Source organism: Schistocerca americana, chromosome 4 (genome assembly GCF_021461395.2).
Source record: "Schistocerca americana isolate TAMUIC-IGC-003095 chromosome 4, iqSchAmer2.1, whole genome shotgun sequence".
Classification (NCBI taxonomy): domain Eukaryota; kingdom Metazoa; phylum Arthropoda; class Insecta; order Orthoptera; family Acrididae; genus Schistocerca; species Schistocerca americana.
This window is the reverse complement of record NC_060122.1, coordinates 793,187,243-793,200,871: the sequence shown is the minus strand read 5'-3', so window position 1 is coordinate 793,200,871 and position 13,629 is coordinate 793,187,243.

Below are 13,629 nucleotides of genomic sequence, written 5' to 3'. Positions count from 1 at the left end.
TCTTCATAATGTTAACCACGTATAGTTAACGGAAGACGTAGAAACGGTATTCCGAAACGAATACGTGTAGCGTAAGTCAAACGTTCGAATTAGAATAGAGACCCCACGAACACAAATTTGCTGCGGCACGTATGAAATATAAACTCCGTTACTCGCTCGTTACACTTGAAGGACAGATGTTGAATGGGCCGAAACGAGCCGTCGCATTACAGCGTAGTTGCCTGCTAACTTCGAAAGAAGGTAGATGCGGTCCCTAGCGCAACTTATAACATCGTCGAAAATCAGTGCGGACGGGAGAGCTTTGGTACACCCTGTTAAAAAAACGGAAAAATGGAGGCGGTACAATTGGAGAGCGATCCGCCTTCACCGACATGCATAAGCAATTCATTAATAGTTTATATATATATATATATATTTGAATTACAAAAAACTAATAATAAAAAAAAATTGCATGGCGCGAGACTCGATCCGGCGACCTTCGGATTACGAACCCGAGCGCTTACCGCTGCGCCACGAAAATTAATAATTGTAGAGAGTATTTCACCGCAACGGTTTCTTTTAACTGTCGATTTTCTCGACAACGGCTGAGAAGTGCATCTTGGTGCTTTGTCACATTACACCTCTGGCCATGAGCTTTTCTTATGCGCAGTATGAATCGAATCTGAATTTCACAATTGGCGGCCTCCCCTTGTCAGCCGAGATGAGTGAGAAGCATCTGTTGTCTCGTCAAATAGTATTGAATAATATTGTGATGAGCCTACGCTACCCAAAATTTGCTCTGAAATATCTTTCCCACAGCAAGAAATGAGAGCATTTTGAGTTGTCTTACTAATATATGTAGCATTTGACGAAGCTGACTGCAGGTGTTGCCCCAGCTTTTTATCGCCAGCAGACACTCTAAATCGTAGCAGTTCACAGCAACAATGGAGCTCTCGTAATTTGCCTGTTTGTGAAATATCTGTCCATCATCTCTGTGTCCACGGAAGGGTAGATTTTGCCGTTCAAGGAAAATTACCGTTTTCACTATAGGACGAAGTCGTTCCCTGTTTCCTTCCACCTCTTTGCTGCGCTGGTGGTGTACACGGTTGATTACCTCCGAGTGAGGTTTACTGAACGTATTGAGGAATGCATTCCCCTGTTCTACGGCTCTTCTGTGATAAATGTGACTGGCATGTGCTTACAAATCGCCATTCTGCCCTGCAATATCCTTGAAGTTTTTCAGCAGTTTGGTCACAAGCTTTTGCAACTGCACAGTTTTTTGACCTCCGCCAACGCATCCAGCAGCAAAACACGGACAGTATTTATAAAATAAACCATATCTTGCATGTGAAGAGACAAGCCAAGGGTATCTGCTGAGGTATTTATTCCCAAAATATCGCTTCACCTCTTTACCTTTGATCATGTGTAAGGAAAATGGAAACTCAAAGTCATCTTTCGGTTGCCAAGGATTCAATAAGAGTTAATATTTTGTGTAGTCATCAACATGTTTATCTAGGAAATTTCCAATGTCATAGGGGACACTAGACCCAGTATACGAATTAGACTCAGAAGAAGTAAGCGACCCTGGCATGTTACTAAAACTGTCACACGCAGTAGGCTCGACGGGTTGGGAAGAAGCTTAAGTAACAGGAGTCACAACTCCAGTACTTTCCTCCACATCAAGCCGAGGCCCAGAAGCTGGAGTACAAGCTAAAACTGCCCGCTTATGGACAGGCTGAAAAAATGAGTCGATGCTTCGGGTTCGTTTCACTGACGACGGTGGTCGTTGATTTGCCTGTGGGATGAGGGAAAGTAGTGTTAAAAGGGATAAGTAGTTCCATATTTAAGAAGAGGAAGGGAAAGACACGTGGGGGGCATAAGCAGAATGTAACTCGCAGCAATAGAAGTGGACGATTTCTTAATTCATATCATTAAATTTTAATTTTGTAATGACCAACTAAATAAAACAAAAACCTGAGTCAATGAGTAACCAATTCTAGTACAATCTGCTACTAACTGATTTCAGGCATATAAGGGGGAAATGCAGGCTACCCTTTTTTTCCTCATTGTACAGTAAACGACAATTTCCTAGACCAAACTAAATGAAGTAAACCACTAGCAGTAACATAAAATTCATTTTTATTTAAGCTAATTGAAAATGTAAATGCAACACAACGAGTTACCAATGACATGTGTGGCATATGTTAAAGATAAGGCGTGAAGTTTATTTGCTTTTACTTAAAATTTGTTGTGTTTGTATTGAAATCTTAAGATAAAAGTTTGTTGATGTGACAGATACATCGTTATGCTTGTAGCAGAATTGCCTTTTCTTAAAATTTGTTGCGTTTATGTGACCGATAAGCCATTTCCGAAGACATGATGATTCTGGGAGAACTCTAAGACCGTTTGTTTATTTGTTTCTTTGTCTGTTCTTATCACGCTACAGGCCGTGTTGCCATGTTTTTTTGGCTTGAATGTTTGAAGAAGGACTCGTGAGGCACCCACCTTTTGTTGTACAGATTTTGACTTCTAACTTACATACGGTAAAAGTTTTGTGAATGCTGAGTGAAACAGGAGTTTTCAAACTAGAACCTCGACATGCTGACATTGAGCTATCAATATGCAGAAAGCCGAACACGTTCTCTGAAAGGCAATATACGTAAAGCTTGATGTTTTACGTCTTGTCAAAAGCTGTGGTTACTGGAGAAAGAACTTTCGATCTGAGGTTTTAGATTATTGGAGAGGAAGGAACTGGCCGTGGACTTTTCAAGGCAACATACCAAAAGTTGCCTGGTGCGATAAGCGAAGCCACAGATATCCAAATCTTGATGGCCCGACTGAGGACTGAACACGGTCTCCAAACTTTTCATTACGTGTTTCATAAAATTGTAATAGCCTGCTATAGAAAATGAAATAGCTGGCTAAAAATTATATCTGCACCAAGTTTTGATATGTCGAGAATAAAACATTTGAATTATGTGAGGGTCTTATTTCAGACTCAAGTGACAAAACGAAAACGTGAATAAGATTTAAATCATTTATAAACGTTCGACTGCATTATGAGATAACTGGTAAAAACAGCTTTTGTTTCAATTAAGTGACAACACTGGATATAACATGCAAGCATCTGGGTCCTTGACAAATTCTGGACATAAAATTGTGTTCTCAAAAACAGAAAAGAAATGAAACTTTGAAAAAAATGTGCTCCATTGCTAATTATTCGTGGTTTGCTATCACTGAATCAGACGCAGATGTACAAACACACCATACCACAGCTTTCTCTATTACATAGTCCTTCAGCACGATTTGAAACCAGCGTACTATTCGCAAATCAGTCAGATCCAGAAGTACAAAACGCCTTAGTTCATACAGTTGGAAACCTGAAGAACAATGCCAAAAAGTTTAGCAAGCTCCCACATACCGGCCATATCATTATTGAGTGAAGGTCTACAATGCGCTTTAGTGAAAAATTGTTACATATTATAAGTGATCGTTATCTGTAGTGCTAAAAATGTCACATGGAAGTAATCTTTTTCTGTGAATATAGCATTTGTTGACATTATGATCTGCTACGCAAACGAAGTCGCGGCTATCATATAGTAGAGAATAAAGTACGAACGCTTCTTCATAACAAAATCTGTTGGGACAACAGGTTGTCCCTTTCAATACGGGACGTCTGGGCACTTTACCTAAACTTTGGATTATGCTTTTTAATACAACCATATTCAGCACATTTGCGGCTTTTAGAAACTGGAAAACGTTCAGAATTTTTGCTATTGTAAATTTTCAAAATAAGGAGAGGGTTATAATTTTTTTTAATTTTTGTTCGAATTCGATGTTTTTTACCGCCAGACTAAATTGGAGATGAAAAAAGAAAATAAATAAAACGATTGTTACCTGAGGCGAGCTACTGTATGGCGAGCTGAATGTCGTAGTTGTCACCTTTATCTATAGTGCACTATCAAACCCATAAGTTATGTACGACATCCTTTCCAGCAGCAAAAAATGTACTAGTTCATATAATCAATAAAGTAATGATGCAATCATTTGCACAGGAGAGGTCAAATGATGAGAAAGCGTACTCTACGTCTTTTAGAGCAACTAGATAACTTCCTATTCCTATACTTCCGGAAGTATGGGGGTGTTTGCCTGTACTCCCACACTTTCAAGACGTTTCTATAAAAATAATGCCCCATTGAAAACTACAGGTAACGATAGCGAATTTGCACTGCACTTAAAATGAATTGGGTCAAAAATACAAACAGTAATCTAATGAAATGGGATAACTTGCTCGCTATCCAAACTTCATTACAAAAAATTAATAAAGTTTATGAAAACTCACCGTGCTATTTCCAACGATTTCAGCAAATAACAGAAACGGCGAAGGTTAGCAACTGCAGACGTCTCCAACTGCGGAGTGCGCCCAGACTACTGCATTCACGTGGAACGCTGCGTGTTCGTACACTAGCAGGTAGCAACATAACGGGGAGGCCTGTAAGCTGCCTCAGGTCAGACTGAGACATCCGTCCGGTGGCCACCCAAAGCGTTCGCACGCTGTCAGTTTCTTAACAGTCAAACCGCACCTCAACACAATCTTCTTGCTTCAGCGGTTCGCAGTAGTTTCTAATATATGATATTTTTTCTGTCAAATCACGCTTCTAGGCCTACTACAGTGGTGACTTACGTTATCACTATCGTGTTTCACTGAATTTGAGAAGCAAAAAATGCGAATCCTACGTTTTTTTACGTTGTTGTTTTACGTCCTGTTGACAATGTGGTCATTTGAGACGGCTTAGTGCTAACTTATTGTAGCTTAATCTACAGACATCACTAACACCGATACCCAAGGGGGGACACGAACCCAGTCTTCGCGTACGCGCGGCTCATGACAACGCCTAAAGCTGTTCCGTCACAGCGACCGAGCACCATTGGGTTTTCAGAGTCCTGTGAAATACTTATGGATCGGTGGTGAAATATATATTATCAGTAAAATCATGTGGGAGGAAAGCAGATGGGTAATGATGGCAATATAGGATTCAGAAACAGGACGTAAACAATAAAAATTCATGAACTAGCAACAGGAGCTCATTTTTTCTTTAAATACAGTTCTGACAGTTCAGCAAGCTCGAGAGCAGATTCTTCCTTCTACTCCGGCAGTTTCCCTGGCTATTTGCAAATACCAGTTTGTTTCTTCAAGATTTGACTTCCGAAATAAGCAAACATTTTGGAGCAAAGCCACAACTCTAAGTACTAACACTGTTATGAAATTCATGCTTTTTTTTCAGATTGCGGTAGAAGCATACGCTTAGTACCTGAGAATCAATTACATTGATGAGGAAAACGCATCTTCCTCAGTCTTTGGCAGAGTTGCCCTCTGCACTTTGGAGAAAGAGAAATGAATCTGAGTTTTCTAGATTTCAGTATCTGTTTGAATCTGCTGACCATAACATTTATATTCTTACTGTATGAGAGAATGGATTGTGAATGAATCTACAGACCTTATTTTCGTGTACATTATTACATTTGGCTAATTAATGTTTGTTCACATTCAGCATCAAAAGTGAGAAGAAAGCCAAAATGGAGGAGAAGCGATCATCCAGATCGAAAACGTGCAATTGCAGAATAAAAGGGACTGTCGAAAGGTTCTCACTATTTGCAACTAATGAGAATATTTTCAAGTATTCCTTCGGTGTTCATCGCTTAATTATCAACACCATCTCCTTGCAAATTGCCACTAGAAACGAAATCTTACATACGCACTGCAGGGAAAAGTGCTAAAAAAGGGACACAGATCGCTCATGCCTCAGCGAATATTATCATTTTATTCGTAAGTATAGTTGTTTCTTCTGAAGTTTATTCGCTAAATGGAAGAGGCTTCCAGGTCTCTTTTTGAATTGTTACATCAAACTGCGTGCCATTGGTTACATCTTCGACTTCAAGTAAAACATACTAGTTAGGCCGACGTAATCAGCCCCAAAAGCAGTCGGAAAAAAAAGATCGGTCACGCACTAGGGGGGGGCAATTGTCCCCCCCCCCCTTGGATCCGCCCCTGTAGTGTGTGTGTTTATGTTCTCTCTTACCAATGCCTTCTTGATACTGATTCTAGACGCTAGAACAATACTTTAGAATTGATGATGCAGCTGAAGTGCTTCAAACTCTCTCCACCTGGAGACCCGTCATAAAAAAAAGGCGCCTTCCTTCTTCTTCTTCTTCTTCTTCTTAACCGTCTGCTATTACATCACAACACTTTCACATCTACTACTATATACGAATAAGGGGTGCTACCCCCCTTGACATTTGCGCATCTGGAGAAATCTTGTACTCTTGGATGACTGCAGAACAGGAGTTATGGACTCAGCTCCCTCGATTTCTTCGTAACACACGGAATGTAGTGGTTTACTTATGGTCAGCTACAGATTAAAACGGTGACAATGCTGCAAGGAGAGTTGGTCAAAGACAATGTGAGGAGATCATTCAGTCTCTAACTGTATCCTAAGAATGCAAGAACGCCATCTGACTTCCATCCGCATAGAGAAAGATCATTAATTATTCACTATGCTCGTAGTGCTAGAAATATGTAGATCGCTGTCTGGTGTATTTTGATGTATATGTTCGAGAATTAACGGTGAATCGGTCTACTGCACAGACATCTATCTACATTCGCAATGGTACTTGTTCAGTAGAGGAGGGGCCAGTTAAGCGATGATACAGAAATTGGTAAACATGCTGCCGCATCATTGGTTGGAGTTGAAATTACGGTAGAATCGCTAAAATTGATCGCACTAGCAACTGTGATGTTTATTACTACAGTAGATCTATTCCATACCATCCACTCACTGGTATGCTGTTGATTAACACATAATGATTGACTGAGATCTCTTCTTAGAGACAGATGAAGAGTCTTGGTGGAGGGTCAACACCTTCCGGGGATGGCTAGCACCGAAACAGTGATCACGTACATGATTCTGGTATGAGGAATCAATCGAAATGGAACACTGAGCCATCAGCTATTGCATCACTGTGAAAGATGAGTTTAAACGTATAGGCTGTCAGTCACCTTCGGACAGCAGTTTTGGAAACGCTCCACAATGCCGCAAAACTCTTCCAATATCCATATCTTGTATCCGTCTTTTATTTAAAATCATTCAATGTGTGTTATGGTGGCAGCAGCAACATGATTTATACTGTGTGATGTCTAGTTTTCTGTGAGAGGGAATGAATCAAAACCTTTTAATATGGGTTTAGAACTTGACACAGACCTCGAAGTCATGGTGGAAAGGACAAAATGTATGGAAGTGTACAAAGCGTGTTGTAGCAGAGAAAAACAACGTAACAAACAACAGAACAGGGACTCGTACAGTACAGGTGATGAAACTTTACACTGGCCACCTGCTCCAGTGGATCAGTACCTGTATATTTAATACGATCGCCGCATTTACTCGTTGCCGGGATGCCGAAGATATATTTTTTTTCGATATATCGGAATAGAGAGATGCAGTAACAATCTTATCGATTTCTCTGTTGGATGAAGTTACCAGAGCTTTTATAGTTCGTAATTCTTCTCTGTTGGATGGTACAGAATAACAATGATAGAATGTTTGGGTGATAGATGCAAAATGAACCCTGAGGGATACAGATCTGCTTTGGACTGCAGTACTTGCTGGATTTGGAGTCTTCCTAATTTTCCCGATAAGAAACACCACCATTATTGTTCATACAGTCTTTCATTCTACCTTGTGTTGCAGGAACAGGCTTCGTTTGGCGCTGACCTTACACATCGTACACGGTTGACTGAGATGGAACACCATGTTTCCATTTTCACCGACTGGTCAAAACACGGTCCTGTCGCGTTAACTCAGCTCACTCTGTTTCTACACGGGTTGCAGAATGTGGTGGATATAGCGCTCTCTGACTTCAGTTCAGTTCCGACTTAAATTGGGATGGTCACATGGAAGAAGCTGTTGGGAGGCTGGGGCAGAGACCGAGAAACAGTTACCAGATGCAGAGGAATTATGTAAAACCACGTTGGAGTTTTGCTATAGCAGATAGGTTCGAAAAAGGTACCATTCCGAAATATAAGAGTGACACGAAGATTATTCGCCAGTGGCTGCAATCATTAAAAGTCGTTTCCTTACGATCGAACCCAAGTATGTGGATGAATGGTGCGACTTGATTTCAAATCGCTAACGGCATTTCTACCATAAAGCGTTACACTACCACTCTTGTGTGTACCTGTAGAACCGAGACAGCTTTTTATGCTTGGTAACAGTACCATAGTCGTCGAGATCGTGTTTTTAACCTTTAACTACACGTGTGGGGTCTCAGCAGACATGTAGACCCCACGCGTGCTTTTACGTAGTATTTATTTACAGTATGCTAATACAGTAATTTCCACTTATTTCCGTATATTTACAACAATGACTCGCTTTCTTCGTGACGAGGATATTGCACGACTGTTGGAAGAAGGCACTGACTCAGAAGGTGAAGACACAGAACTAAATGGCCCAGACGAAGATGTTGATGACATCACTGATCATGATTCGATACACAGTGAAACCTTTCTGGTTCAGAGATGGAGCTAATTGAAGGCTCTTCTTCTAGTGAAAAACACGAAGAAAGCTCAGGGAACTATTTTTATGGTAAGAACAGAGTCAAATGGAGTAAATCTGCCCCACATTCATCTCGTGTACGACAGCACAATATTGTACGAGAACGCGCGGGACTGAAAGGACCTGCTGCCTGTAAACGTGAAATGTCGCCTGTAGAGAGTTCGAAACTATTATTTGCCGACGATGTGATTGAGACTATCGTGCACTGCACCAACGAAAAACACCTCCATTATTAGGGCCGTATTATGCCAACAACATTGATTGCTGTGAGTTACGAGCTTACCTTGGATTACTTCTGTTTACGTCGGTATTCAAGTCAAATCATGAAAATGTTAGATCGCTATGGGCGACTGATTTTACTGGAAGAGAGATTTTTCGAGGTGTAATGGGGATAAACAGATTTTTATCCATTCATTTCAATGTAACCTTTGATGACATCAGCAAACGAGAAGAAAGAAAATCTACAAAAAACCTGGCTTTGATACGAGGAATTTTTGAAAAGTTTATTAGCAATTGTAGCGCTAACTATTCTTGTTCAGAATATTTATGTGTTGATGAAATCTTGGTAGAATTTCGAGGAAAGTGCTCATTCAGAATGTTTATCAATAGTAAACCTGTTAAATATGGCCTGAAAATGCAGTGTATTTGCGATGCGAAAACTCATTACTTACGTAATGCGTTTATATACTCTGGAAAACCGCTTACCCAAAGAAAATCCCTTTCGCAGTGCCAACACAGGATGTGCTAAAACTTGCAGAGCCATTTTATGGAACTAATAGGAATATCACTGGAGACAGTTGGTTTACGTCTGTTGAGTTAGTAGACGAATTATTGAAACGAGGACTAACATACGTGGGTACTGTACGAACAAACAAACAAGAAATTCCTCGCCTGTTTTTGCCTGATAAAAGAAGACTGTGAATCATTATTATTTGGCTTTGATCGGGACAAGACCTTGGTATCATTCGTTCCAAAGAAGTATAAAAGTGTAGTTTTACTATCTTCAATGCCACGAAGTGTCTGTAAATAACCAATCGAAGAAACCTGAAATTATAGACTATTACAATGCGATTAAGGGAGGAGATGATGCATTGGATTTGAAAAGCTCAAATTACTCTTGCTCACGTAGAACAAGAAGATGGCCGAATGCAATCTTTGCTGCAATGCTGAATATTTCTCTTGCTAACGGATATGTTCTTTGGGTCGGTTCTAATCCAAATAAAAAGTCAGCAGAAGAGAATACATAAAGTCCACTGCAATTAGTCTTGTGAAGCCATACGTTTGCAGGAGATCAGAAAATAACCCAAAGCTGGCCCAAGATGTATGGGAAATTACGTGCAAATTGGTTGGCAGAGAACAAATGTTTTTAACGCCTAATGCAGATGGGCCTGGTCCCAGTGTTCCTAAAAAGCGAAGGTGTTATATTTGCCCAAGGTCGAAAGATAAAAAAGAGCTCTCTAACATGTAACACTTGCAAACAATGTATTTGTAAGCCTCATTCAAAGTCAATCAATTTTTGTTTTTCCTGTGAAGCCAAAGGAAAAGAATGATTTTGTAGGCACATAATGTGGTGTCATTTTTTTGTCTTGTTAGTTTTTTCTGTTTATAATTTATTTGATTTTATGCTCCAATTCTGTACAAAATAAAAAAAAGTTTAGTTAGAAGTTAGTATTTGTTGATTTTTATGTCATTTTAACTGAGGTATAGAAATAGAAAACCAAAATGACATGTTTTTGTAAATGGCTTATAGTTTCTGATAAGACTGATTAATATAAGCACAATAAACGACTGAAATAGTGAATACGTTGTCTTTTATTATGTAAATATAAAAATATCCAAGTTATTTCCAGTAATTACTTGTAAGCATACCTAAACACTGTTGGGGTACTTCTAAACCCCACCCCTAACTGTTTGTTACCAGAAACAGCGTGTTTACTTGAAGGTTAATAGCGCGGTCCCTACGTGTAATGTACTGGGTGATCAAAAAGTCGGTATAAATTTGAAAACTTAATAAACCACGTAATAATGGATATAGAGAGGTAAAAATTGACACACCTACTTGGAATGACATGGGGTTTTATTAGAACCAAAAAAATACAAAAGTTCAAAACATGTCCGACAGATGGTGCTTCATCTGATCAGATGGGTGTTTCATGATGGTATTCCTTGTGTGACTGGAATAAAAAAAAAAAGCGACCGATTTAATTATGTCTTACAAGACATGCATCTTTCCAAACAGCAGAGAATGATGAGCAAGAGAAATCCAACCCTGCAAACTGAATTTTTTGTAAATAAATAATATACCCTTGAATTTCCTGTCATGAGGTCCTTCCTCTCCACCATAGAGCCACCAATTTCCAGATAGGGGAGGGGGGAGAGGAGGGGAGGGTTGGGGGGTTTACCAGAGGGGTTAATTAATTGATCAATTTAATTAAGTAGTCAATCAAATTGATAACAGCGAGAGGGGGCTATTCAAATAACTGAGGCCTTTGGTTAGCCTTCCCCACAACATTTTCTATGTGTTCTTTCAAATTTAAGTTGTTCGTAATTGTAATACCTAGGTACTTAGTTGAATTTACGGCTTTTAGATTAGGTTGATTTATCGTGTAACTGAAGTTTAACGAGTTCCTTTTAGCACTCATGTGGATGACCTCACACTTTTCGTTATTCAGGGTCAACTGCCGCTTTTCGCACCATTAAGATATTTTTTCTAAATCGTTTTGCAGTTTGTTTTGATCTTCTGATGACTTTATTAGCCGATGAACGTCAGCGTTATCTGCGAACAACCGAAGACAGCTGTTCAGATTGTCTTCCAAATCGTTTATATAGATAAGGAATAGCAAAGGGCATAGAACACTACCTTGGGGAACGCCTGAAATCACTTCTGTTTTACTCGATGACTTTCCGTCAATTACTACGAATTGTGACCTCTCTGACAGGAAATCGCAAATCCAGTCACATAACTGAGACGATATTACATAAGCACGCAATTTCACTACGAGTGGTACAGTGTCAAAAGCCTTCCAGAAATCCAGGAATACGGAATCCAACCCCTGCAAACTGAATTTTTTGTAAATAAATAATATACCCTTGAATTTCCTGTCATGAGGTCCTTCCTCTCCACCATAGAGCCACCAATTTCCAGGTAGGGGAGGGGGGAGAGGAGGGGAGGGTTGGGGGGTTCTGAAATATCTTGTCAATAGCACTCAGCACTTCATGTGAATAAAGAACTGGTTGTGTTTCACAGGAACAATGTTTTCTAAACCCATGTTGATTGTGTGCCAATAGAACTGATACTTGTGCTTCAGTCATACGTTGCCATACCAGGACTGGCGCCTAACAGTAAGTCATAACACTGATACTACTAACAACACAAATCCCGTAGCATACAGCCTGAATATCGTTCCTATAAAGCTGGGCACCCATATGGTAAATACTTTTCAATCTACAAAGGTTCAGGTTTAACTATAACCACCCTGTACATCTCCTTCATAATAACACAAGATCACAGGCAAGTCTGAGAAGCGAAGAGGAGATCACAGAACCTCAGTGGACTGTTCCACCTCACACACCCTACAACCCGACCTTGCGAATTCCATCTCTTAGGTGCACTGAAGGGTAGACCCCGCAGAAAGTATTACAGCAATTATAAGGAAGTTATTGATGCAACAGAACTTGACCGAGATAGACCAGTAGTGACAGCACGATGGTATACAAGCTGACATTAAGGTGGCAAAAAGCCATAGCACTAAACAAGGATTACACTGAAAAATATGGTTTTATTCCCAAAGAATTGGGAAACAACAGGATGTATTTAAATCATAAACCAAAGCACCCTACTTTGAAAACGAAAATGTGTTGCACTCCTTTTTGAACGATCCTCATAGTAGAAACTGCATATTATATACTGAGAGTGTCATGGGGTCAGTCATAAGACACTGAAAGGAAGCTTGAAATAAGGCTCAATATTTAAAACAAGCTAACTGAAGGTTTACAGTCCTGTAGGAAAGAGGAACCCAAGCACCAAATCAAACACGCAAAGTGATTTAAGGATATTGTAAAACGTAAGGTGCCCTTATTCCTATCTGTACCAACTGTACCACCTCACTTGGTGATACGTACAGGCACACATCACTACAAGGGGTAGTCAAAATTTTAATTATCACCTGGAATAAATTACGTTACACAATTAATTTTGTTTCTTCGCAGCTACATGTCTGAAGTTCTGGTGGACACTGAAATTCCGACACCAAGGTACTGCACCATGCTGCTAGAGTAGTCAAAACAAAATGGTGTAACCTACTGAGAACATGGGATATTGTACTGTAATAACGTACTATGTATTCACCTTATTTTTCAGTTCTATTTTATGCACAATATTTAGACAAATGACCCAGTCACCACCTTGTGGAGTTGGAAGTCTTGCTGTTACGGGTACTCACTGCCCAGGTTCGAATCATTGGTTTCGTACCCCTATTTGTAGTGGATTCTGGTTCCACGCATATACTGCACCCTTTGATGCTAATTTGGTCTTACAGCCCACACCTATATTCTAAGAGACGTACATTCACTCCGTGTTTCCCAGGTCTGGTTGACGATACGTCCAACAAAATTATTAATAAACTGAATGCCAGACCCCAAGCGTTGTTTAAATTAAACCCTCTTTCCCAGTTCCTTGGATTTTCTCACATCTTTACTACAGAATATCAGTACAGGCTCTGAAAAACGAACAAGCATCAAAGTGCATAGTCGTTTTGAGCGGTCAAATTGCTACAAATAGCAGTGAGATACCACCAATAGCTCGCTGGTTAAAGTGCCTGCAGCAAGCATACATGACAGCACAGCTTGCAGCACGTGAGAAAAGACGATTGGGTTGCTCATCGAAATATTGAGCATAAAATGGAATAAACAACTTAGATGATCACCCAAAAGCAAACAATCAATCACACTAAGAAAACCATAGAGGTCATACGGAATGTAGTAATTTGTGTTCTGCATTTGAAAGAGAAAAAACAGTGAAGTGGCAAACCATCATACTTTG